Source organism: Pogoniulus pusillus, chromosome 10 (genome assembly GCF_015220805.1).
Source record: "Pogoniulus pusillus isolate bPogPus1 chromosome 10, bPogPus1.pri, whole genome shotgun sequence".
In the NCBI taxonomy this organism is placed as follows: domain Eukaryota; kingdom Metazoa; phylum Chordata; class Aves; order Piciformes; family Lybiidae; genus Pogoniulus; species Pogoniulus pusillus.
This window is the reverse complement of record NC_087273.1, coordinates 36,689,744-36,713,269: the sequence shown is the minus strand read 5'-3', so window position 1 is coordinate 36,713,269 and position 23,526 is coordinate 36,689,744. Positions and strand designations below refer to the sequence as shown.

The 23,526-nt window shown below is 43.3% G+C and overlaps 1 protein-coding gene across 2 annotated transcripts in view; it reads right to left on the bottom strand.

Moving 5' to 3' along the window:
• The window catches only part of LDLRAD4 (low density lipoprotein receptor class A domain containing 4), a 368,920-nt gene that overhangs the window by 301,594 nt on the left and 43,800 nt on the right, over positions 1-23,526 (bottom strand). For both annotated transcript variants that reach the window (XM_064150273.1, XM_064150275.1), the window contains exon 2: positions 16,351-16,477. The gene's annotated coding sequence lies outside the window, so the exon portion shown is untranslated. The remainder of the gene's footprint in view (positions 1-16,350; positions 16,478-23,526) is intronic.

Sequence of the window (23,526 nt, the reverse complement as noted above, 5' to 3'; positions counted from 1 at the left end):
CAATTGAAAATGTTCACAATTTGGGCAAGACTCAATGACAAAATCTTTCCCATCTATCACTAATCTTTTATATGCAATAACTGTCACTTTGACAGAGTGTCTCTGTCAGCTTGCTGATGATTATACTCAAGATGCTCCAGCCTTTATCCTCTGGAAAAGAGTTCATGAGCTTTGGCTTGCAAAACTCAGTGAGACAGAGCCGCAAAATAAAAAGAGGAAGAGGAAGCAAAACCTGGCACTCTTCAGGACTTCTCTATCATCTGCTCAGGAAACAATTTCTCTGCAGTTTAAGAACTTCAGATTTAAGGATTTCAGTATGGGAATTCCAGACAAAAAAATATGTCTATTTTTACAGCTAGGAAGAAGAGGAGACAGCAAAAAAAATCTTGGTTCTAATCCCAATCCTTGAAAACTAGCTGGAGCATGACCCGGGGCAAGGCAGCTTTTATGTCTCTGTTTCCTCAGAGGTTATCCAAAACCAGCATTACTCCTCCAATTTTTGAAGCCTTAAGATTCTCTTTAGAAGTCTACTCCACCCTTATCTCATACCTTGAAAAAAATGGGACCAGAAAACACTTAGTATGTTCTTCAGACTGATGAAAGCCAGCTAAAAAGGTCCTCAAATTAGCTCTGTATTTACCAATAACCTATGAGGGTTTGATCTGCCTTTAGTTCAGTTCAGAATCTGAAAGGGTGCTGAGGCTTAGCCAAACGTTCTGAAGTCTCCCCTGAATCTGAATAATCCTCCAGGCATAACCTAGAAAACAGTTCCCTCTCTAAATCTCATCCAACTTTTCTTACTATATGGAAAACTTTCAGGGTTTTTTCCTTGCCCCAAAAGGTTTTCTCCCTCTCAGGTATGAAATGGGTGATTTAGAAGAAATAAAGGATGAGGAGACAAGGCTCCTGCCCTTCACATCACAGTGGACTGCACAGGACCAGGAGGAAAGCTGCATTGCAGCACAATGCTATCAAACCTTCGGGGCCCTTCAAAGGCTGCAATATTGCCTTCCTGGCACTGGAGGAGGTGAGAGCTTGACAAAAAAATAACCTAAATCACACAACCTAACCAGTCTGAGAAAAGTGGGCTTAAGAGTAAGCATTCAATCAGCAAGGATGCTGACAGAGCAGATGAAAATAAAATGCTTTCAGACCCCTTCACAACCTATTTCTGAATCGGGTTCCCAGCTTCATCTGGTTTTCTGTCACTTTTGAACTACACCCTAATGTTCAATAGATCAGACACAGAACCTACAGAAGGGCTCAGAATGAACCCACAACTTCCTATGAACCAAAGCACCTACAGAAGGTATCAGAATGAACCCACAACTTCCTATGAACCAAAGCACCTACAGAAGGTATCAGAATGAACCCACAACTTCCTATGAACCAAAGCACCTACAGAAGGTATCAGAATGAACCCACAACTTCCTATGAACCAAAGCACCTACAGAAGGTATCAGAATGAACCCACAACTTCCTATGAACCAAAGCACCTACAGAAGGTATCAGAATGAACCCACAACTTCCTATGAACCAAAGCACCTACAGAAGGTATCAGAATGAACCCACAACTTCCTATGAACCAAAGCACCTACAGAAGGTATCAGAATGAACCCACAACTTCCTATGAACCAAAGCACCTACAGAAGGCATCAGAATGAACCCACAACTTCCTATGAACCAAAGCACCTACAGAAGGTATCAGAATGAACCCACAACTTCCTATGAACCAAAGCACCTACAGAAGGTATCAGAATGAACCCACAACTTCCTATGAACCAAAGCACCTACAGAAGGTATCAGAATGAACCCACAACTTCCTATGAACCAAAGCACCTACAGAAGGCATCAGAACGAACTCACAACTTCCTATGAACCAAAGCCCATGTGCTGCTGCCTTAAGCCCAGATCCAGAGCATGGCCCCCACAAGAACAAACTTAGTTAAAGGACTCTGATTGCTCCACAACATAATGGAGAACACCCGAATCTAACACTCTGTGCAAGGACACCACACCCACAGGCAGAGGAACTATCAAATACTAGAAATCTCCAATCAACTCACTTCCAAGACCATCAGGTGATAGTTCTCACTCAGCAGCACTAAGCAAAGCAGAGAAGAAACCTAGGCCAAGGGTGGTGATATGGCCTAAGGAAGCAGAGGTAATTCCTTGGATGCTCTGTCACCACAGAAATAGCCTAGTGCAGCCACACTTCTAACCTGAAGTTTGTAGAACTAATCCAGGCTTTTATTGTTCAAACTCTTCCTATGTACAAATAAGAGCTAAAGAGGCATTAACGATAGTCCCTAATGGCCAGTCACATCCTAACAGGAACCAGCTATATCTATTTCTCTTGTCATATGCAGGCGTGTAGATGACTGGATAGGGCTGGGTGTTAGGTTGGACTGGATGATCTTGGAGGTCTCTTCCAACCTGGTTGATTCTATGATGATGATGATGACATATCCTTCTTTTCTTTTGATCCTCATTTTTTCCTATTAGGACACTACAGATTGCAAAGGCTCAAAGGAAGCAGTTGTGAGCCAGAAGGAATTCTCAGTCTAAAGATAATTGTTAGGACATGAACTTCAGGACTGCAAGCTAAGAGCAGGTTGGGCAAATTCAGTGTTTGACCACCTTCAGAAAATAGAGCATAAGCCTTCCTGTGGGAAAGCTTCTCCATAGTAACTAAAGCAGCACTCTGAGCACTGACCCCCTGTCAAAAATACCCTCGACATAAAAACACAAGTACAAAAGCCTCTCAAAAAGCAGAGAATTCAATGACCCAAAAAGAGGACACGAGGAGGCTTCACTAAGCACACTCAACTTCAGTGCCACTGCTCTATTTGACTCGCAAGGGAGTGACAGACAGAAATATAAAAATGGATTAAGCAGCTATTTAGTATGCACCAAGTCACATCTGGCAACTAATAAACTGGCAACACTGCTCCTTCAACAAGAGGTGGGATCAATACAGCTGACTCTCAGCATTACAGTTGTGGATCAGAGCACTACCCATCCCTTGAAACTCTGCTGTGCTTTAGAAACTGATCTGAAAATTTTCATGCTGAGTCTTAATTTTGGAAGCACTTTCATTTCAGTCAGAACAGGTCTGCTGTTTCACGAAGGAGGACAAAGAAAAATAGCTTGTTAAAAAGACATGACTTTAAGAAGAGAAGTTCCACAGCCTGATGCTTCCAAAAAAGGATGTGAGGTAGTTTTGTATAAGGAAAGTATCTTCTGTGACCTTCAGGATAGCTTCTGAACACAGCTGATTTATCTTTGAAAAGACGAGCATTGCTCAAGTTCTTTGAAATCATAGAAACATAGAATCAAGCAGGTTGGAAGAGACCTCCAAGATCATCCAGTCCAACCTATCCCTCAGCCCTATCCAGTCAACTAGACCATGGCACTAAGTGCCTCATCGGGTCGTTTCTTGAAGACCTCCAGGGATGGTGCCTCCACCACCTCCCTGAGGTCTCCAAAGGGTCTGGTCCAACGGAGCATCCTTTCCTTCTCACCCTCACCTTCAGAGGAGGATCCACTGAAGAAACAGGCACCACCACAGAGAGCAAAGGAGCCCAAGGAAGAAAGGAGAAATCCCAACCACGGCTTCCACCTTCAAGACAAGAGTGCATTAGAATGTGTAAATCTGCAAACAAAGACTGTGAGAAATCTGTCTCTGAAAGGACAGGAGAAAGCAGGAATGGTGGAGTGTTTCTAATACTAGAGTCCAGAATTCTAATTAAACAATAATGCAAATACTTGAAGGGTGGGAAGAGTGCCACACACTTTATCAGGGTGCAAGCCTGCAGTGCATCTCTACCAAGAGCAGTCACACTGGGCTACGAGGATGATTAAGGGACTGGAGCATCTCTGGCGCTGTTTAGTGTAGAGAAGAGAAGGCTGAGAGGAGACCTTACCAATGTCTACAAAGCTCTGAGGGGTGGCTGTCAGGAGGATGGAGCCAGTCTCTTTTCAGTGATACTCAGTGACAGGATGAGGGGCAATGGATGTAAAAATCAATCACGGGAAATTCCAGTCTAAATCTACTATCTCTCAAGCTTCAAACCATTCCCCCTTATCCTGTCACTAGACACCCTCCTGAAAAGTCCCTCTCCAGCCTCTAGGATCCCTTCAGGTATTGGAAGGCAGCTCCAAGCTGTTCCTAGAGTCTTCTTTTCTCTAGGCTCAACAACCCCAGCTCCCTCAGCCTATCCTAACAGCAGAGTTGCTCCAGTCCTTAGATTATATTCACACCTGCTAGAACTCATTCTATTTAAGTCTATGCTGCATCATAATTTAAACTATACTAAAGGAAAAGGAGTAAGAATTAATCTTGATCCTTAGAACTCACCGACAGGCAAATTAGATGATCATAAACTGGCTATATCCTGAATATTCTCTATTTTTCACCCAAATTGTTGGGGGATAATATGAAGAGGAATTCCTTCATCTTTTATGAAATGTAGAAAGCCAGGGGTAAAAAATCCCACACCACAAACCACTGCATTTTCCCAACTTCATTAAATGCAATCTTGAAACAACTGTCCAACCTTCAAAAGAATATTGCCACATAAAACTTTCCTACTATTTTTTTCCTTACTTTCAAGTACATTTCCAAACTATTTCAGTTTAGTTGAAAACACTAGAGGAGCCAGGCAAGCAATGTGATGCAGCACAAATTCATGCAACACAAATTATAGTGGATACAATTGTCAATGCATCCATTCTAGGAGAAGCGATCTCCCCTGTACCAAACACCTACAAAACAACATCTTAATGAATTTCCCTTCAAAATCCCTGATGGCTTCCTGCCCTGTAAAATGTGAAATAATCATCCTTAACTTCAAAATAGTTTGGTTTTGTGAGCCTGGATTCAGGGTGGCAATGTGTGGCAAGCGTTTCTCGTCTTTATTGTTTTCCATTTCTAAGCATATGCTTTGATCCTCTTGGTCTTGCTGGTGGAGCAGTCGCCTCACACACACAGGCTCCCTTTGAAGCCTTCCAGCAGTGCCAAGAAAGAAGCAGGCTGTGGCAGCAGGCTCAGTATTCTCTGGTTATGCAACAGTTTAGATCATTATCAACAAAACTGGATGCCTCCAGCAGAAAACAGAACTGGGGAATTGGAGAGCAAGTTTTTCTTCACTTTTTCAATTAAGGATGGCTGCTTGGACAGTTTGAAAGGTGGAAAAAGTTACCTAGATTTAAGAGCTGGTCAGATCAGAGAAGATTACTCCTTGGTGGAAAGCTCTCTAATAAATATTACTGTCACATTTGTCATTCGGTTCTGTTCCATCCTTGGCAGGAAAATACTCCCACTCAAAAGAAATATTTGGCTCAAACTGATGCCAATGATTTAAAAGAAGCCTCGTTCAGCCACTTAAGAATCCAGTGGATGTCATTCCCCACAGACAGGCTCACATGCCACCAAGATGCAGGACAAGGGTCCGGGTTCTCCCATAACCCACAGAATCTGTGCATGTTACCTGCAACATATTAATTTGCCTGTAGTCTGTGCATGTGGGTATCCCAAACATCTGTCACGTTTCTCTCCTCTCTAGCTGATTCAACAACTTCTGCATCATCAATTATGCAAACTGGCTTCTAAAGCTGCTTCGGTTCAGGATTTCACATCATTTAAAGGATAAAGCATCTCCTAATCGGTCACTGAGTGAAGATATGGATTTTGAGTCCTCTTACACAGTAGAAAAATACATACTTTCTTAAGGAAATGCCTTGTACAGCTCCATCACTGCACAGCTGCCACATCCATTCGTGTTTCCTTACAGATAATTGGGAAAGAAGTGTTACACTGCATGAAACAAATCCCTGGAGTCAAGTTCTGACAATGAACGTGTAGTGAGAAGGAGAGATTATGTAATAGCAAACAGATTAAACTATTTATTGTTTGCATGCAAGGCTTCACTCACTGAGGCTAACAAACAAGCAAGAGGAGGGCTTGAGAAGCCTAACTAGCAGCTTTTATAGCTTCTATAAAAGGCATTAAGAGCATTTAGATCTTGGACACAGGAATGGAGTACAAATCAGTTTTACATAGCAAAAGCTAGATGGCTGCTCTCAGTAAAAGCAACTATTCTTGCAGTGCTTTCATGTGTTAATTCTAGATGATTATTAGACACTTGTAAGCCTGAAAAGCACAACTGAAGTTAGGCTTTGCTTTGCAAGTCTCCCCAAAATTAGAACTGAAAAAATGTTGTGCATCTGGTTATATTACTAGATAAATGTAACATTAAAAAGACTCTTACTCAGTCAAATAAAGATTATTAAGTGGAGCACAGGCATTTAATTTGTTTACAAGTGTGTATTATCATTAGGCAGTGAGTGGCTTAAAGAAAATCTAGAAATCAAAAGCTCTGTGTTTTGGGCTTTATTTGCAGGAGGTGTTTTCCAGACATGAGTTTCTTTTTCTGTGTGTCTTATACATCTGGAAAGCATTAAGGCAGAGAAACTATGAACTCTTAGGACTCACTTGTTACCATCCTTGTTTGAGATTAACACTGAAGAATCAGAACTCTACGTTCTACTGTCTCTCTTATGCAATCACACAATGATTTATTGTATGATGTGATTTCTTTTTAAGCAGGTGTTTAGCTGGATAGCCTTCATCTCTATCTTTATTCAACAGTCAATATTAATTAAAATCTACAAATGGAAAAAAAACTCCACCTGGCATTTCCCCCCAGATCATGCCAGAAGAAGAAAAAAAAATCACTGACGAGTCAAGTAAGTTTGTGAGTGGGACACAAAGTATGATTCATAAGTCATTGCTTCAGGTTTAATTCTTGAGAGAGAAAAGGCTCCATCAACAACATAAGACAGAAACTTAAACTCTCACACTCGTTACCAATATCTATCATTAAATTAACATCTGAGCCTTTCTGCTATGTGTGTTTGTAACAGAGGTTTAAAGCCACGACCGGTAACCTTCAACAAGTCCTGCAGGCAGAGAAATCTTGCAGAGGACAGTGAGCATGTCTGACCGCATTCCTATGCTGTCTTCTACACAGCTGCAGGGCAAGGGGAACGGGACCTTTCTGACTGAAACCACAACAGAAGAATCATTAAGGCACAACTCCGTCACTGCCAGCATCTTAGATTACACAAACCTATACAAGCAGCCGAGATTCAGCAAAGCTGTTTTCAAACATTAGACTATGACACCAAGAAGAAAAGGAACCTCAGTGAGACAATGCAGAGGAATCAACGGGTGCAAGAAGATCACCACTTCTCCTTTCAGACAACAGCTCAGATTAACACCACCATGGCAAAAAATCACCCCTGTGCCTCAGATTTTATAGCAAATCAGGTTTTCAAGTGTATTCTCTCTCCTCTGCCCTTCATACAGTTTTCTTTCCAATCCACACCCAGCAAACAGCAACTCTGGGAAGCAATTCCAATTTAAGCCCAAAGGACATTTATCACAAGGGGATTTTTAATATTTAAAGTGTAGTAGAAAAAAATATGCAGAATTCTAAACCTCTAAAAAAAAACAAACTATAAAGATCCAGAGGCCTTTTTCATTAAGGAGCTAATAAAATAGTAAAAGCATCTAAGAAAGCCAACCCTTATGACCTTGCCGTTCAGTCACATCCTTCAAGCTGACCACTGAAAGCAGAGCTCCTTTCCCTAACATCTCCTGTCACAGGCCAGATGACAGCTCTGACACTGAAAACAAATTGGCAAAATATTTTATTTCCTCTAACCTTGGTTAGGAAAAGTGTGAGAAGCTTTTAAAAATTAAATAGCCATGCTGCTGCTGGACACTTCCATTTCATCACACATCAGAAAACGTCCAGCAAGATGAAACTTCCAAACCGCAGGTGGATTTCGAAAGGATGCTGCTTTTCCTCCATCCTCAGCTAACAGCCTTTAAAGAAAGATTACCAGAAACTCTAGCAGGTGCCATCTGAAGACAGAAGAAGCAAACATGACCTTGGGTTCTCCCTTAGTATTTGGTGGCATTTCTCTCCTTTTTTAGCCTTTTTAAAGCACTAAACCAGTAAAGCACTAACGCAGTCCCTCCTGGATGCACATGCACTGAACAAAGGGTGAGGAAAATTACTTAAATGAGTGTCTTTTGTTTTATGGGCTCATTTGCATTCCCCTCAGGGGTAATTTATTACCAGTGTCACTGCTATGAACAAGGAATGACATATCGATAATGATCACTTATTAATAAATACTTCCCTCGTTCCATGAAGTTAATCTTCAGAGGCACCCGGGAGGCAGGAAATTATCAGTCACCATTTCTCGTGGGGAAGCTGAAGTCACATCATGGACTACCCTAAACCCATGCGGTGATTCAGGTGTCAAAGCCAGAAGAATGCCTGCCTCCTAATCATACCTCTGGATCGTGGAGGTATGCCTGTTTGATAGGAAGAAAATTACCACAATGATTCCATCTTCTCATCCACAGGGACATGGGCAGGCTTGAGAGGTGGGCCCAAGACAACCACACCAAGTTCAGTGAGGTCAAGTGCGAGGTCTTACACCCAAGACAGGGCAACCCCAAGCACAAATAGAGGCAGGATGAGGAGTGGCTTAAGACTTGTCTCAAGGAGAAGGATCTGAAGATGTCAGCTGATGAAAATCTCAACATGGGCTGGCAATGACTGCTGCAGCCCAGAAGGCAGTTGTGTGCATCAAAAGCAGTGTGACCAGCAGGACAAGGGAGGTGATTCTGCCCCTCTGCTCTGCTCTCGTGAGACCCCACCTCAAGTACTACATCCAGTTCCAATACTCCCAGCATAAGAAAGACATCAGACTGCTGGAGTTGGTTTAGAGGATGGTCTTCAAGATACTGAGAGGACTGAAACACTTCCCCCATGGGAATTCACTGAGAGAGATGGGGCTGTTGAGACTGGAGAAGAGAGGACTCTACAGAGACCTTACAGCAGCCTTCCAGTACCTGAAAAGTGGCTAAGAGAAAGCAAGAAAGGGACTTTTCACAGGGGCTTCTAGGCAGAAGGAGAAAGTGAATGGATTGAAGTTGGACTGGATGATCTTGGAGGTCTCTTCCAAGCTAGCTGATTCTATGATTCAAAGAGGGCACATTTAGACTGAAGATTAGGAAGAAACTCCTTACAGTGAGAGAGCTGTGACACTGGAACAGGTTGCCCAGGGAGGCTGTGGATGCTCCCTCCCTGGAATTGTTCAAAGCCAGGTCTGATGAGGCCTTGAACAACCTGGGATAGGGGAAGGTGTCACTGCCCATGGTGGGGGGATTGAAACTAGATGACTTTTAAGGTCCCTTCCAACCTAACCCGTTCTATGAATCTATGAAATGTAAAGTCAGTGTTTAAAGCTAAAGATAATATTGCCATTAAAAGAGGAAACACAAACATCCTTGATTTATCAACTGGTCGTCTTCCAAGGATGCACAAATGCTACCTGCTAGGAAGTTACAGTTGCCTCAGCTTAATGTGGAGGTTGATTTCAAATCCACAGAATTATTGAGGCTGGAATAGACCTCTGAGATCATGAAATTTATTGACTTCTTTACCTGGCTCCTAGTCCTCAGATACTGTGCTATGTCTGACTGTGTACTGAATGCTTATGAGCAGATATTGCTACTGGTGCCAAAAAAAAAGACAAATATTAAGAGGCTTGGGGTTTGTTCTGTGGTTTTTTTTTAAGTTAAGAGAGATGTTTTGCTCCACAACACAAATTTACTGCTCATTCCCTATCTCTGTTTCTAATAAAACTATTCCAGCAACGCCTACATGAAATGCTCTGCTTCCACAACGCCAGCACAGCAGCTGCCTTCAGAAACATCTTGGAGTACCCAAAAATTGCAGGTGCGTTACAGAAGAGGGATTCTATCCATGCTAAAATGCTTATTCCCAGAACATCTGAACCAGCACAGCAAATGTTTCAAGGCTGACTAGAACACAAACTTGGAATGCTCCCCTTAAAACTGCAAGGAAGCATAAGAATAAATCTCTTAAACTTTCCTCTCTCCACCCAGGAGTTAAAAATTATTAGGCTGCAAATCTTACAAGACCTTAAGGGCTCTGGATTCTCAGTTGTCCAGAATAAAACCCCACAGCATCTACCTTTACTGTACGTAGCAAAGCATTTCTGCTGTCACCCAAAATCCAGGAGGTGAGAACTTGAGAAGTAGCAAAGTTCTAATGAATTGTTTTTAACTGGTTAGGAGATCTGCACAGAGATGTTCAAGTATTTGGGATTTTGGCCAGACCTGCTGGATCTCAACCATCAACTGCTTGCTCACGCTGAACACACTGATGAGGAAATCCTCAGAGCACAGAGGGCAGTCATAGAATCACAGAATGGTTTAGGTTGGAAGGGACCTCAAGGATCATTCAGTTCCAACTCCCTGCCATAGGCAGGGACACTTCCCCCTAGAACAGGTTGCTAAAGGCCTCATCCAACCTGGCCTTGAACACCTCCAGGGAGGCAGCAGTCACAACCTACCCAGGCAACCTGTGCCAGTGTCTCACCACCCTCACTGGAAACAACTTCTTCTAACATCTAGTTTAAATCTCCCCTCTTCGAGCTTAAACCCATCCGCTGCAGGTACATCATGAGGAACATTCCAAAACCAGCTTTGGTGCCTGAATAGTTCCTCCCTTTCCTCAAGTTCCATAAGATTAAAGGAAATTAATTGGACAAATTCTGAGGAGTGTGAGCAGTGCAACTCTTCTGTGTTATCCTAGCCAAGAAGACCCATTTGTTCACTTCTCAGCTGTCTCAAGACCAGCTTCTACCGGTGCAACTGGTTCTTCTTACAGGTAAGAGTCGTTCCCACTGCCTTCCTAACAACCAGAAGACAACAAGCATAACTGCAAGTGCTACAGGCCTATATAGCACAGCAGAGACAAACAAACCACTGCTCATTTCCAGCTTAAAGGTGAGCAGACAGATCAGTCTTTACAAGGTCTAAGTGCAGCTCTCGGAGAATATTTCTCCACAAGAGCTGAATCAACTCCAGCTGGAGTACTGTGTGCAGTTCTGGAGTTCCCAACACAAGGATAGTGAACCGTTAGAGTGAATCCAGAGGAGGCCACAAAGATCTTCAGAGGGCTGGAACAGATCTGCTATGAGCACAGGCTACAAGAGCTGGGGCTTGTCGGCCTGGAGAAGAGAAGGCTTTGAGGAGACCTTACAGTAGCCTTCCAGTATCTGAAGTGAGCTACAGAAGGGCTGGGGAGAGACTATTTACAGGGACTTGAAATGACAGGACAAGGAGTAATGGGTTTAATCTGGCAGAGGGGACATCCAAACTAGATGTTAGGAAAGGGTTCCTTGCAGTGAGGGTGATGAAACGCTGGTAAGGGTTGCCCAGGGAGGTTGTGGATGCTCCCTCCCTGGAGGTGTTCGAGGCCAACTTGGATGAGGCCTTGAGTGACCTATTCTATTGGGAGGTGTCCCTGCCTATGGTGGGGGGTTGGAACTGAATGATCTTCGAGGTCACTTCCAACCTAAACCATTCTATAATTCTATTAAAAGTAGAGAAATAGAGGCAGCAGAATCACACAGGCTATGAAAACCATACAAGGAGATGTCAGTCTGAAATAAAAAAATGTTTTCATTGCCTTCCATATAGGCAAAAAAAAAAGGCAGTAAGTAACTCATTCCCTAATAAAATTACATCTTGTAAGCCTGAAAGCAGGATGAAACAGCAAATAAAGGACAAACCTTTCAAGAAGTTCTTCAAATGATTTGACTTCTGAATCCTCACCATGTTTTGGGGAGAGTCCCACTGAGCACAACTCCTGCGTGCTTTGTGCAAAGGTGGCTAGAAGATCAAGATTCAATTGCTGACCTGTAATTTAACTTGTGCTCAGGAACCATTCCAAACCAAACATGAGAGAGCAATACTTAACGGAGAAGGACCTGGGACAGGTTCACAGTGCACGAGCAATGTGCTCTTGTGGCCAAGGAGGTCAATGGCAACCCGGGGGAAATTGAGAAAAACATGGCCTGAAGGACAAGGGAGATTCTCCTCCCTCTCTACTCTGCACTAGTAAGGCCACATGTGGAGTACTGCATCCACTTCTGGGTTCCCCAGTTCAAGAGATACAGAGAACACTGGAGGAAGTCCAAGGGAGAGCTGTGAAGACGGCAAAGGGACCAGAGCACCTCTCTTACAAAGAAAGGCTGACAGCCTGGAGAAAAGAAAACTGAGAGGGGATCTTATTACTGATTATCAATACCTAAAAGGCAGGAGTCAAAAGGATGGGGCCAAACGTTTCAGTGGTGCCCAGCAGAAGGGAAAAGAGGCACAAACTGGAACTCAGGAAGTTTCACTTGAACATGAGGGAAAAAAATCTTTCCTGTGAGGGTGACAGAGCCTGTGCAGAGGCTGCCCCGAGAAGTTGTAGACTTTTCTTCTCTGGAAAGACTCCAAACCTGCTTGGTTTCAATCCTGTGCAACCTGCTCTAGGTGACCCTGCTTTAGCAGGGGAGGACTGGATGAGACGATCTCAGAGGTGCCTTCCAGCCCCCACCATTCTGTGCTTCTGTAACACAGGAACACATCTTTTCCAAAAGAATCAAAAGCATAACCAATTTTAAGCAACAAAATCTTGCAGTTAACTGAATTTCAAAGGCCACCAAAGTTCAGCTTCAGTTGACCATCAAGATTTCTTACTGCTGCTCTACTAGTCAGGAGTGACAGACAGGTACCCTCAAACTCAATATTACAGAGCTCAGGACCTAACCATCTCTTACAGAAGTAAGCACTTCCAGAATGAAAACAAAATCACCTATGTTGTTGATGATAGTACAAGATAATACAGGAATGTCATGCCTTCCTGTTCCAAATGTACCATTTTTTTCACAGAAGGGCAGGTTTCTTTGTATGTGAGAAAGGAGAATGGAAGTGGAGGCCCCTCCTGCTTCCACTGGGTAGCACCATGTGGCATCCAATCCACTGTGCACCACAAGACAACATCTAACAAACATCATCTCCTAAAAGACATGTTCTTGAATCTCATATGCATTCCTAAATCCAGTTAAGATTTAGGATTAGATGATCTCCAAAGGTCCCTTCCAACCACTACCACATCAGAATTGCCCAGTCACAGCAGTCTCTAAACAAAAATATTTGATGCTTAGGGGTGTACACAGCATGTTCAGAGGTGGTACAAAGACTGAGTGCCACTATCTTTTAAGTTCTTCCTTTAAAAAAAGTTACTTCTTAAACTTTTCCATAATGTTTCTTGCATGTAGATCTATAACTTCTGTTCTGCCAGTGTCAACAGAGCAGCATTTGAGAGGACATTCTTCAAAACCAAGCCAACCATCAAAAAAATTATACTGTTTAGAAGATGCATGTGTCTGTGATGCTTTACTTTCTCTTCATTTATGAGCAACTCCTGAAATGTGAGCAATCCACTACAAGAAAAGAAAGAAGCTCAAACAACAAGAATTTCATCTACACAAAACCCACCTTGAGGGTCTCCAGAGAACAGAACAGCTCCTCGTGGAACTCGCTCCAAAGCACTGAAACAAGCACAGGCTAGATGGGAAGAGTTAAATAAAGCTGCTGAAATTCAGCAGCATTGCAAGCTATTCCAGACTACAGTTACCATAACCTACACTGGGTGTCCTCTGCATAAGCACCAGTGTGACTTTGTGGACTGCTGAGACTCAGTCTGTTGCAACTGGCATAAGTTGCCACAGGCGAGTAATCACAAGAAACTGACCTTGGCAAAAGCACATTTTACACTTCACTGCTGTTCAACTGTGTTATACTAAAGAGAGAGCAAGTGAGCAGAAGCAGAAAGGGGAGGGAGAGAGAACAAAAGGGGCTAGACAGAAAGTATAAAAACTGAGTGCAGCCATTTTCAGCTTTACCTGCATTTAAGGTTTTAAGAGAGACATCTCCAGTGCGTGTCACAACCTACGGGTGGCTACATCCACTCCCTGTGGCATCATCTTTAAACCAGTGGGGGCTGGGAGTTTTAGGGGGAGAAAGACAGGAGATTAACTATGAAATTGGAATTAATACCTAAAATAAGCCTCCCACAACAAGGTGGGAGAAGAATCCATAGAAGACAATTACAACTTCCCACTTCCTCCTGCCAGTGGATTACTGAACAATGAGAATTTTCAAACTGTCTTTTCCTCCTGTTGGGCTATGCCTCCTGAGAGCACATTTTGGAATCAGCTGCAGTAAGGACAGACTAAATGTGTTCCATGAGATGTGCAGCAAGATGTCTCAGCCCTGATTTCCAAAGTTTCTGCTCAACCTGAACTTCAGAAGCTCTCTCAAGAGCCCAGCAGCAATTTGCAGGAACCAGTATGGCAGAATTCCCACCACTGCATACAGAGTTGTGCCTATCCTGTCTTAACCATCTGTGATCTCCTTGGGTTTGGATCACTTGCAGCCTGTCAAATATTTTTCTTAGTTTCTGCATTAGGTTTTTGGGTTTCAGTTTTGGGGTTTTTTTATTGATTACCATATCTCCAAAGAAACAGGACCTGGCAGAAGAAGATGGCACAGGATCCCATCATTAGTGCTAAGCCACATCCTGCCCAGATTTCACAGCAAGATTAACACAAGGAGCTAACCTTGCGGGTATGTTGGGTTTCCAGGACGGTCGGTGGCTGAAGCAAAACATGCACAAGCTTTGTACAAGTTCCAAAACACCCAACCACTCTCCACTTGGGAAATGCACAAGGCATGCAAGTCTAGACAAAATAAAATGAGACTACATGTGTTTTATATCTCACTTTCCCTACCACTCTTAGGTCAGCGACCTAAAAATCAGAGCCCTCTAATAAAATCCCTGCTACAAGCAGCTTCTCTTCCAAAACCTTAAGGTTGCTTCTCCCCTGTTCTTCATCTGGTTCCAAAATTAACTCCAAAACCCTGCTAAAAAAGCCAGCCTTTTTTCCTCTCAAACATCCAAGCCTTTCACATCTCTGCCTTCACACAGTCTCTGTTCCTCTATTCCAGCTCCTCTTTCTCCATTTCGGTCCTTCAAATGTCATTACTACCAGCAGGCTGAAGAAAAGTGGGGTTTTTGGACACAGTCATGTTACTACTACTCCCCTTCTGACAGAAAGCCATCATGGTTTAATGGCCTCCACTGTCACTGGCCAGGGAGATATAAGTCTCAGCCCTGACAGCAGATGGCTGATTCACACAGGCTGACGTTCAGCGAATCAACGATGATACGATCACGCTTAGCCTATGAATTATAAAAGCAGCAATTCCATGAAGCATGACTTAAAATTCCAAGGGACCAAAGTCTTTCAGAGTCTGAACTTCAGATCTGGGTCAAAAAGGTGTCGGCTGTGGATCTGCAGAATTTTAATCATCTCACCAGATTGTAGCTTTCTTTCTCACAAATAAATGATGTTTGGAGGGCCCACAGGCATGAGCCGTGGCATGCAAGGCACAACTCTGTCACAGGGGGCTGGATGGGCCACCAAAACACTCCTGTGCAGAAGAAACTCTTGAAGGGTCTAGGCAGAGAGTAAACTGATGTCTGACATTCTGCTGACTCTCTACTTGGGCAGAAAAAGTAAATATTACTCTTTTTTGTCAACTAAGTCCTACAATAATTGGTTATAGTAGATCTTAAAAAATTAAGTACTTCAGGAAGAGTGACCTAGTTCTGCAGTAACCGCTTGTAGGTATGCTGATGACATGGTCACTACTTCTCACTATGGAGCACAGCAAAAGCAAGCAAAAGGTGCCAAGGAAATAAGCACCTGAAAGGAAGAGTGAATGTTTATTTTGACTAGCCCAAAAGTAAACATCTCCTTCTATTACACAAGAGCACCCTCATCTGCAAGCAAAGATTTGACATCTCTTGCATGTTCTAAACAAAATGTTACTGACTTACTGCCTCTCTTAGTGGTTTTCTCTGTGTTCCTCCACTACAGTTTAAAACTAAGTGTCACTCAGTGCTGAAAGAGCTTTGTTATTTTATAGCTCAGCAGCCAGCATCTCATTTTCATGTAATTTTTCTCATTAGGCAGAACAGAAACATTAACTGCATCTGATACATCCAGGCAAATAATTACTGACATGCTGGCTGCTCTCACTTCTCTCCCTCTTCCTCTCCCAACTCCTCCCCCTAAGAGAATTCCTGGAAACCAATCTATTGCCACAAATAATACTAAGGCATAAATTATTAGTAACACTGAGCTATAACTATGTGTATAGATAGATAACTACACAGATACATCAACACATACTTAACTAGAATTGCTATCAAACATGTGTCAAACAGGAGTGTGTTGTGGTGGTTGGTCATATGGTATGGCTGAAATGGTACTGGCATCAGATGAATTTGACCAGAGTACTCCTCTGCTGGCAAAAGATTTGTTTGTTTGAATTACCTTTTTGGAAGCTTCAGAAAAAGATCTTGTCGAGTTTCAGCAGCAAACACAACATAATGAGATCCTCCACGTCCAGAGAGTCAGGAGATTCTTCCTCTTCCTTCTGCTTGTGAATATCGAGTGTGGTCTACAAGAAAGCAGAGGGGGAGGAAATAAATTTCACCAGGGAAATATTGGGCCAGAATTTTGAAAGTCCTTACAGAGCACGGTGCTGACCCCAGAAGATCAGTCACCCACTGCTGGGGTGCCAGTAAGAACTCAAAGCAGATTTCCTTTTGCCCTAATATCTCAGCAACTCACACCAAGGGTTTGTTTTGCCCTTGTCAGATATTCTCTCTCTCTTCACTGTCTTAAACACAAAGACACCGAAGTGAAACGCCTGAGGTTCTCCCACTTCTTTTTTAAAACACTCCAATGTACAACTTGCATTTTCTGCTATTCATTTACATTTACCATCAGGATAATTGTAAGGTTTTGTTTGAACTCACCTAGGAGTATGGTTACAGTTTCTGTGCTAAAAGCAGCAAAAACAACTCCTGAAACACAAGCAAACTCATGAAAAAAAATAATCTTTCTCCTTCACTTCTTTCTCCTTCACTTCTAACAATCAGCTTCAATTAACCAACGCCTATTGCAGAGTAATTAAGCTAAGTTCTCGAAAGCTTTGTCAAACAAACAGGTTTTAGTCTGGAAACAGCTGTGAAAAGTTCAGCAAGCTTTATTCTCAGCAGTGTTCTGCTAACTCCGGGATTTTCACTTTTCCAGGGAACATGACTTTCTCTGGATAGCACACTGACCACCTAATTTTGCAGATATTCACACTGTATAATATCATCATCATCATTGAATGGCTCAGGTTGGAAGAGACCTTAGACATCATCCACTCCAACCCACAGCAGATGGGCAGGGACACCTCTCAATTACATTTGGTTGCTCGAGGCCTCATTCAACCTGGCCTTGAACACCCCCCCCCCGTGGAGGAGGCATCCACAACCTCTCCGAGCGCCAGGGGAGATTTAGGCTTGAGGTGAGGAGAAAGTTCTTCACTGAGAGAGTCATTGGACACTGGAATGGGCTGCCCGGGGAGGTGGTAGAGTCGCCGTCCCTGGGGCACTTCAAGGCAAGGTTGGACGTGGCACTTGGTGCCATGGTCTAGCCTTGAGCTCTGTGATAAAGGGTTGGACTTGATGATCTGTGAGGTCTCTTCCAACCCTGATGATACTATGATACTATGATATGATATTCCAGACTCTCACAGAACTTCTTCCTATGATCCAGTCTAAACCTCCTCTCCCTCAGCTTCAAACCATTTCTCCTTGACCTGTTGCTAAAGGTATTTTGCTACAGCTGCTAGAGCTGGGCCCTGCTCCCAAAGCCGCGGTCAGCTCTGGTTTCAGCTGGATCTTTCTAGCTCTTTTAGCAACAACAAGCAAACTCACAGAAGCTTTGCCTCCTATTTCTCAGGCATGTGTGTGCTTCTCTCTCAGTACCCAGGCCGCTGTGCCAATATGTAGGATTAAACTTTTTCCAAGGTTGAATAAGCCACCATCTGTCTATCTTGTGTGGTGCTGTGCGCCATCCGGGAGACTTGTCCCTTAGAGCATGTTTCTACCATATGTCACTCCTGAGTGATCAGTTATGCCAAGACATTTGGGAAAAAATGACTAAGTCAAGCTGGAAAACCCTTTCCGAATTCCAGAGGAGGTTTGCCAAGCCTGTATTTGCAAATAACTTTGCATCCACCCATGTTAGCATACACCGCATGGAACAATAAATAACCTCTACCCAAGCAGACAAAACAGTTCCTTGGATGATCTACCTGCCCCTCCAATGTCCCCAGCTGGGGCACACAGAATCACACACACACAGAATTAACCAGGTTGGAAAAGACCTTTGAGATCATCAAGCCCAGCCTACCACCTAACACCATCTAATCAACTAAACCATGGCACCAAGTGCAGTGCCGTACCCAGGCTCTTTTTAAACACTCCCAGGGACAGTGATCCCACCACCTCCTCAGGCAGCCCATTCCAATGCCAATCACTCTTGCTGTGAAGAACTTCTTCCTAACATCCAAACTAAAGCTCCATCAGCGCAGCTTGAGACTGTGTCCCCTCATTCTGTCTCTGGTTGCCTAGGAGAAGAGACCAACTCCCAGTTGGCCACAACCTCCTGTCAGGTAGTTGTAGAGAGCAATAAGGTCTCTCCTGAGCCTCCTCTTCTCCAGGCTAAACAACCTCAGCTTCCTCAGGTGTCCTCACAGGGCCATGCCCCAGACCCCTAATGAGCTGTGGTGCCCTTCTCTGGACACGTTCAAGCACCTCAACATCTTTCTTAAACTGAGGGGCCCAGAACTGGACACAATACTCAAGATTTGGCCTAATCAGGGCTGAGTAAAGGGGCAGAATGACTTCCCCAGTCCTCTTGGCCACACTATTCCTGCTACAGGCCACTTTTTAATGAGCCAAGAGGTTCAAGCATGATGGAACTTCAGGAAAAATATAAGGAACTTTGACAGTTGAAAGGAAAAAACAGCTGTAGAGATTTCAGGAAAGGCTCTACTTGGTATTTTAAAGCCACAACAAATTAGTAATTTCTTTGAAAAGACTCAATTGAAAACACCTCAGGAACTGACTGTAAGGCTTTTCCCTAGTACCAGCTGCATCTCAAATGCTCGCCTGCACGCTAAGTGATCACCTAAACCAAGTGTTAAACCACTGATACATCACAGTTCATGCAATCAGAATTTGTCTAATAAAGAATATGACTCTATTCTATTTTAGACTTAAAGAACCATTTTATGTTCCAATTCCTCAATTACTAAATTAAAACCCAAGCCAGCATTGTTCTCACGGCCAGCTCAAGGCTGCTCATTTACATAACTGACTTTCAAGGGCACTTGGCTGTGCAGCAATTAATACCGGCAAAGAAACTACCAGACCTGCTACTTAATGTTAAAGAAGACGTTCTTGAGAGCATTAAACCAAGAGAGAAATTACTAAGTCATGATTACAGCCTCTCTGAGTAAGTTTAACATGAGAAGGAAATCTTCTCCTAAGGGCAACAGTAGAAGCATGAAATATTGGGAGACAAATTACTGCATTTAGTGACAGAAGTGAAATGAGAAGCAGTACTCAAGTCCAGGAGAGATCATTCACAGAGATTTGAGGGTTCTTTGTTTTTGGCTTTCAGAGTTTGGACAATCGTTGCAAAAAAGGGGAAGATGTGAAGCGAGAATTCACTACAGCCCATGAGGATTTGGAGAAGAAAGGGCAACAAAAGAGCAGAAAAACTTCACATTAGGCAAGGAAAACCTGCACTGAAAAGAGATGATTATTAAAGGAACATGAGATAAATTATACTTCTGAATGGAGGTTCTGTTTTGTTTTTTTCATGTACCTGATTTAAATAGTCTCTCAGTGTCAAAGAGTAAAGCTTGGAAATGTGAGGGCTGCTTCGATCAGGTGGCAGTTAACCACTTGAGTCATCAGGCAGTGAAAGCCTCATACCGCAACACTGACTGGTGGAATGGAATGAACAGAGGAAAGCAAAGACAGAACAGCTAGGCGAAACTGGACCACTTGCCTGCACAACACACCAAACCATTTCAAAGCCAGCATCACTTCTGAGAGGCTCAGCTCCTTCCTGGCCTGCTCTGACAGCCTGAGGCACTCCCACTGCCCTGCCAGGAGAGACTTGCTGGTCATACAGCACCAGATCTCTGCTCACCCTTCTCATCCCAACGGTTAACAGACTAACACCTGTTTGCTCTGACTAAAGTCCCCCTTGCTTCTCCAGGGAAACTTTACTGTGTTTTTTCAGTATTTAAAAGGGCCTGTGTGAAAGGTGGGGACAGACTTTTTAGCAGGGTCCATTGTGACAGGCCAAGGTGTGATGGTTTCAAACTAAAAGAGGGAGATTTAGACTACACAGAAGGGAGATATTTTTTACAGCATGGGTGCAGGAACCCTGGCACAGGTGGCAGAAGCCTCATCCCTGGAAATATTCCAGGTCAGGCTGGTCAGAGCTCTAAGCAACCTCATCTAGTGCAGATATCCCAACTCACTGCAAGGGGTTTGGACTAAGTGACCTTTGAAGGTCCCTTTCAACCCAAAACATTTTATGATTTTTTGCATCCATTTATAGGCCCAAATAATCTTTCCTCTAGAATGAAACACGATTTGGGTGTATCACTAACTCAGGGGGCTGCAAATGGGGACAAAAGGAGGAAAGGGACATCTATCAAAGCTGCCAGTTAACAACAGTCTTATTCTAGATGAGCATTTGCACTATGAAGCTGGTAAACAGCTTCCTCAGAGAGCAGCAGCTAAGCAGATTTTGCACTACCATCTCTTGCTAGAACTACAGCAAAAATGGTTCTTTCTCCTACAGCTCAACTCCAAAGATGCCCACGTATCTAAAAGGAAAAACTAGAAAGTAAACACTGTAAAAGGGGAAACATTAAAACACAAGGATGGATTTATTTTCCCTATCCCTTTACGTTCACAGGAGGAGACTTAGGATCTGTCACCTGTTTGCTCCACATGGGAGTGGAGATACAAGCAGGAATCCTACTCACCTTTAGAGAAATTATGTTTTAGTTTGGTTTAACCACTGTTGAGTCCCTCAGAAATGCTTAGCACGCATGGACAGCATTAACTTGGGTTCCACCTCAAACATGAACCAAGTCTCAGCATTCACTGTTGTTCTCAGCAACTTTTGAGGAAACTCTCCTATGCTCCTGGCCTACATAAGCTCAAGATTCCAACACTCACATGCAAAACCATTCTTCTAGGAATAATTTCACTCTGTGGTATGACTAAATATTTCTGTCACGCGAATGCAAAACTTGACTGAGACAGGTGATGATAAAAGTAAGACCAGAACATGTAAAAGGCAGCAACAGTGCAATTTATTTCCAGAGGAAATCTCATCTTGAGGGGATGACTGCAAAGACTGTTTACAGACAACAAAGCCTCTCGGAGCACAAGGCCAAGCATGAAGAGGTGTTATGTTCTCCCAGCCACCCATCTGTGGGGTTATTTCATATTTTCCCACATCCATTCATCAAAGTTCATTTCCCAGCAGAGACTCAGGGCCTTAATTGAGTTTCTTTCACTGACCGAGATGTAAGGGAGAAAATCCAGGTTGGTGGGAAGCTACCAAACATCACTCAAAGCTGCAAAGCAGCCAGTCCTCTAATACAAAGCCTATTCCACAAGTGCTACAACAGAAGAAGTCTTTCTTGCTCAAAATGTTAATGCAAGATTAAATACAAACTGCAGTCCCTTTTTATCATCACAAATCAGTAATTGTAAACTAACTACCTGCAACGTGAAAGTATCTTGGACTTGATCGAGTTACCTTCATTAGGGGTGCAAAAAGAGGGATGGAGAGGAAGGTTTGCTTTTCTCCAAGCACAGAGCTAAAGCAGTTTTCTTCACCACTCTTTGCTCTTCTTCACTTCCCCCCTCCTCTACAGAAAAGCCAAGGAAATCTGCCATTGCTTTAGGTCAAAGGAAAAGCAGGCCCAGCTGCCGCAAGCCAAACAACATACAGGTTTGCTATCTCCCCTGCTGTTTTGGCTCGAGCTCTTCAGACTGGAAAATTCGGAAGCACGATCTCCCAAGCTCTATAAATGCCAGAACCATCTAAGAGGAAAATAGGACAAGGCCACCCCCAGGCAAGTTTGTACTAAAATCTGCTGGCTGCAAGGCAAAAATACAGTAAACATCACATAGGGACAGACTGCTCCTTCGAAAATATTCCACAAGAACAATATAGCTTCCAAAGAAAGGCTGTGCTGAGAGGGCTTCTGGAAGGAGAGGGGGGGGAAGAAAGCAGTGTTTTAAGATCCTTTAAGATCCTTATGAGGAGTCAGCAAGCTAATGGCACACTCAACGACAAACTGTGTGACAGGCAATATGCTTTTGACACCAATCCAAAGAAGCAATGCAAAAGCGATGTGGAATGCTCTCTACAAAGTGGTAGCAAATTTGGTATCCCAGAATAGTTCTGCAACTCACCAAAGAAATTTTGCTTTTGACAATTGATTTCATGGAATAAAACAAGTAATAGTAAGCAATTAAACCATCAATATCATCAGCTGGTCTCTTCAAGAAAAACAAGTTAAGTGAAATTCTTGCAACCCTTGAGCGCTGAACTTTGCGACTGATTACTGTATGCTTTAATGTGCTCTGTACTGACTCAACCTAGAAAAACAAGCCAAAAACAGAAGTTGAAACATCCTTTTTCCTGTGCAGCTCCAATCTGCAGTAGCAAGAAGCTAAACAACATGCTCTCCACCAGATGGCTGAAATAAAAAGAACACTCTTTCTGATTAATTAGGAAACAAATGAATCTGCTGTTAGCACAACAAGTTACCATCGGGAAACCTGGGCTCCCATCAAACTTGGGTATTCCTGCTTTCTCTGCAGCTATGCTCAGGACCAGCTCAAGATTGGGCTCTCATTTCAGAAACAACATTACAGACACAAGTGCATCACACACCAGACACTGCCTAACTGAAAAGGTCCTTTCCAGAAATGAATAATGCTGCAAGAGAGAGAAGTTTCCTAAAAGACAAAGCACCCACCAGAATAGACATGCATGAAGGTCTCCTCATGCAGTGGAGAGTCACAGCAGGCAGAGTTGCCAGGTACAACACCACATCCCTCATCAGGGTTCAGTGAGCAATGGAGGCTAATGCATGCACACTTACGCTCTCCAGCTGCTCCAGGAAACAGAAATCCCCAGAACAGATATAGCACAAGAAGCAAGGATGTCACAGCACAAGCAACATGGTTCCCTGATGAGGCTGCCAAGGATGATTGTGAATATCTCGAGTGAAGGTTCAGAACACAGCAGAGACACTGGGGATGGAGCAGAGGAAGGCAGAGAACATGCAGAACAGGCAGAAAACACAAGCAAATGCATGCACTTAGAACATGAATATCATGTATGGTGCTGGTGAGGTGAGTGACCATCTATGGAAGAAGGAAACTGAGCTCACCCAACCCAGGGAGGCGTAGGGAGTTGTCACTAACAGTTTTCAGTGTTGTCACCATCCCTCTGCTTTCCCTGGAAGAATTAACTGCTCTTTCAGCAACATACAGCAGGAGTGCCACAACTGGGAAAGACACATTCAAGCAAACAGTGTCCTGTTGCTAAGATGAG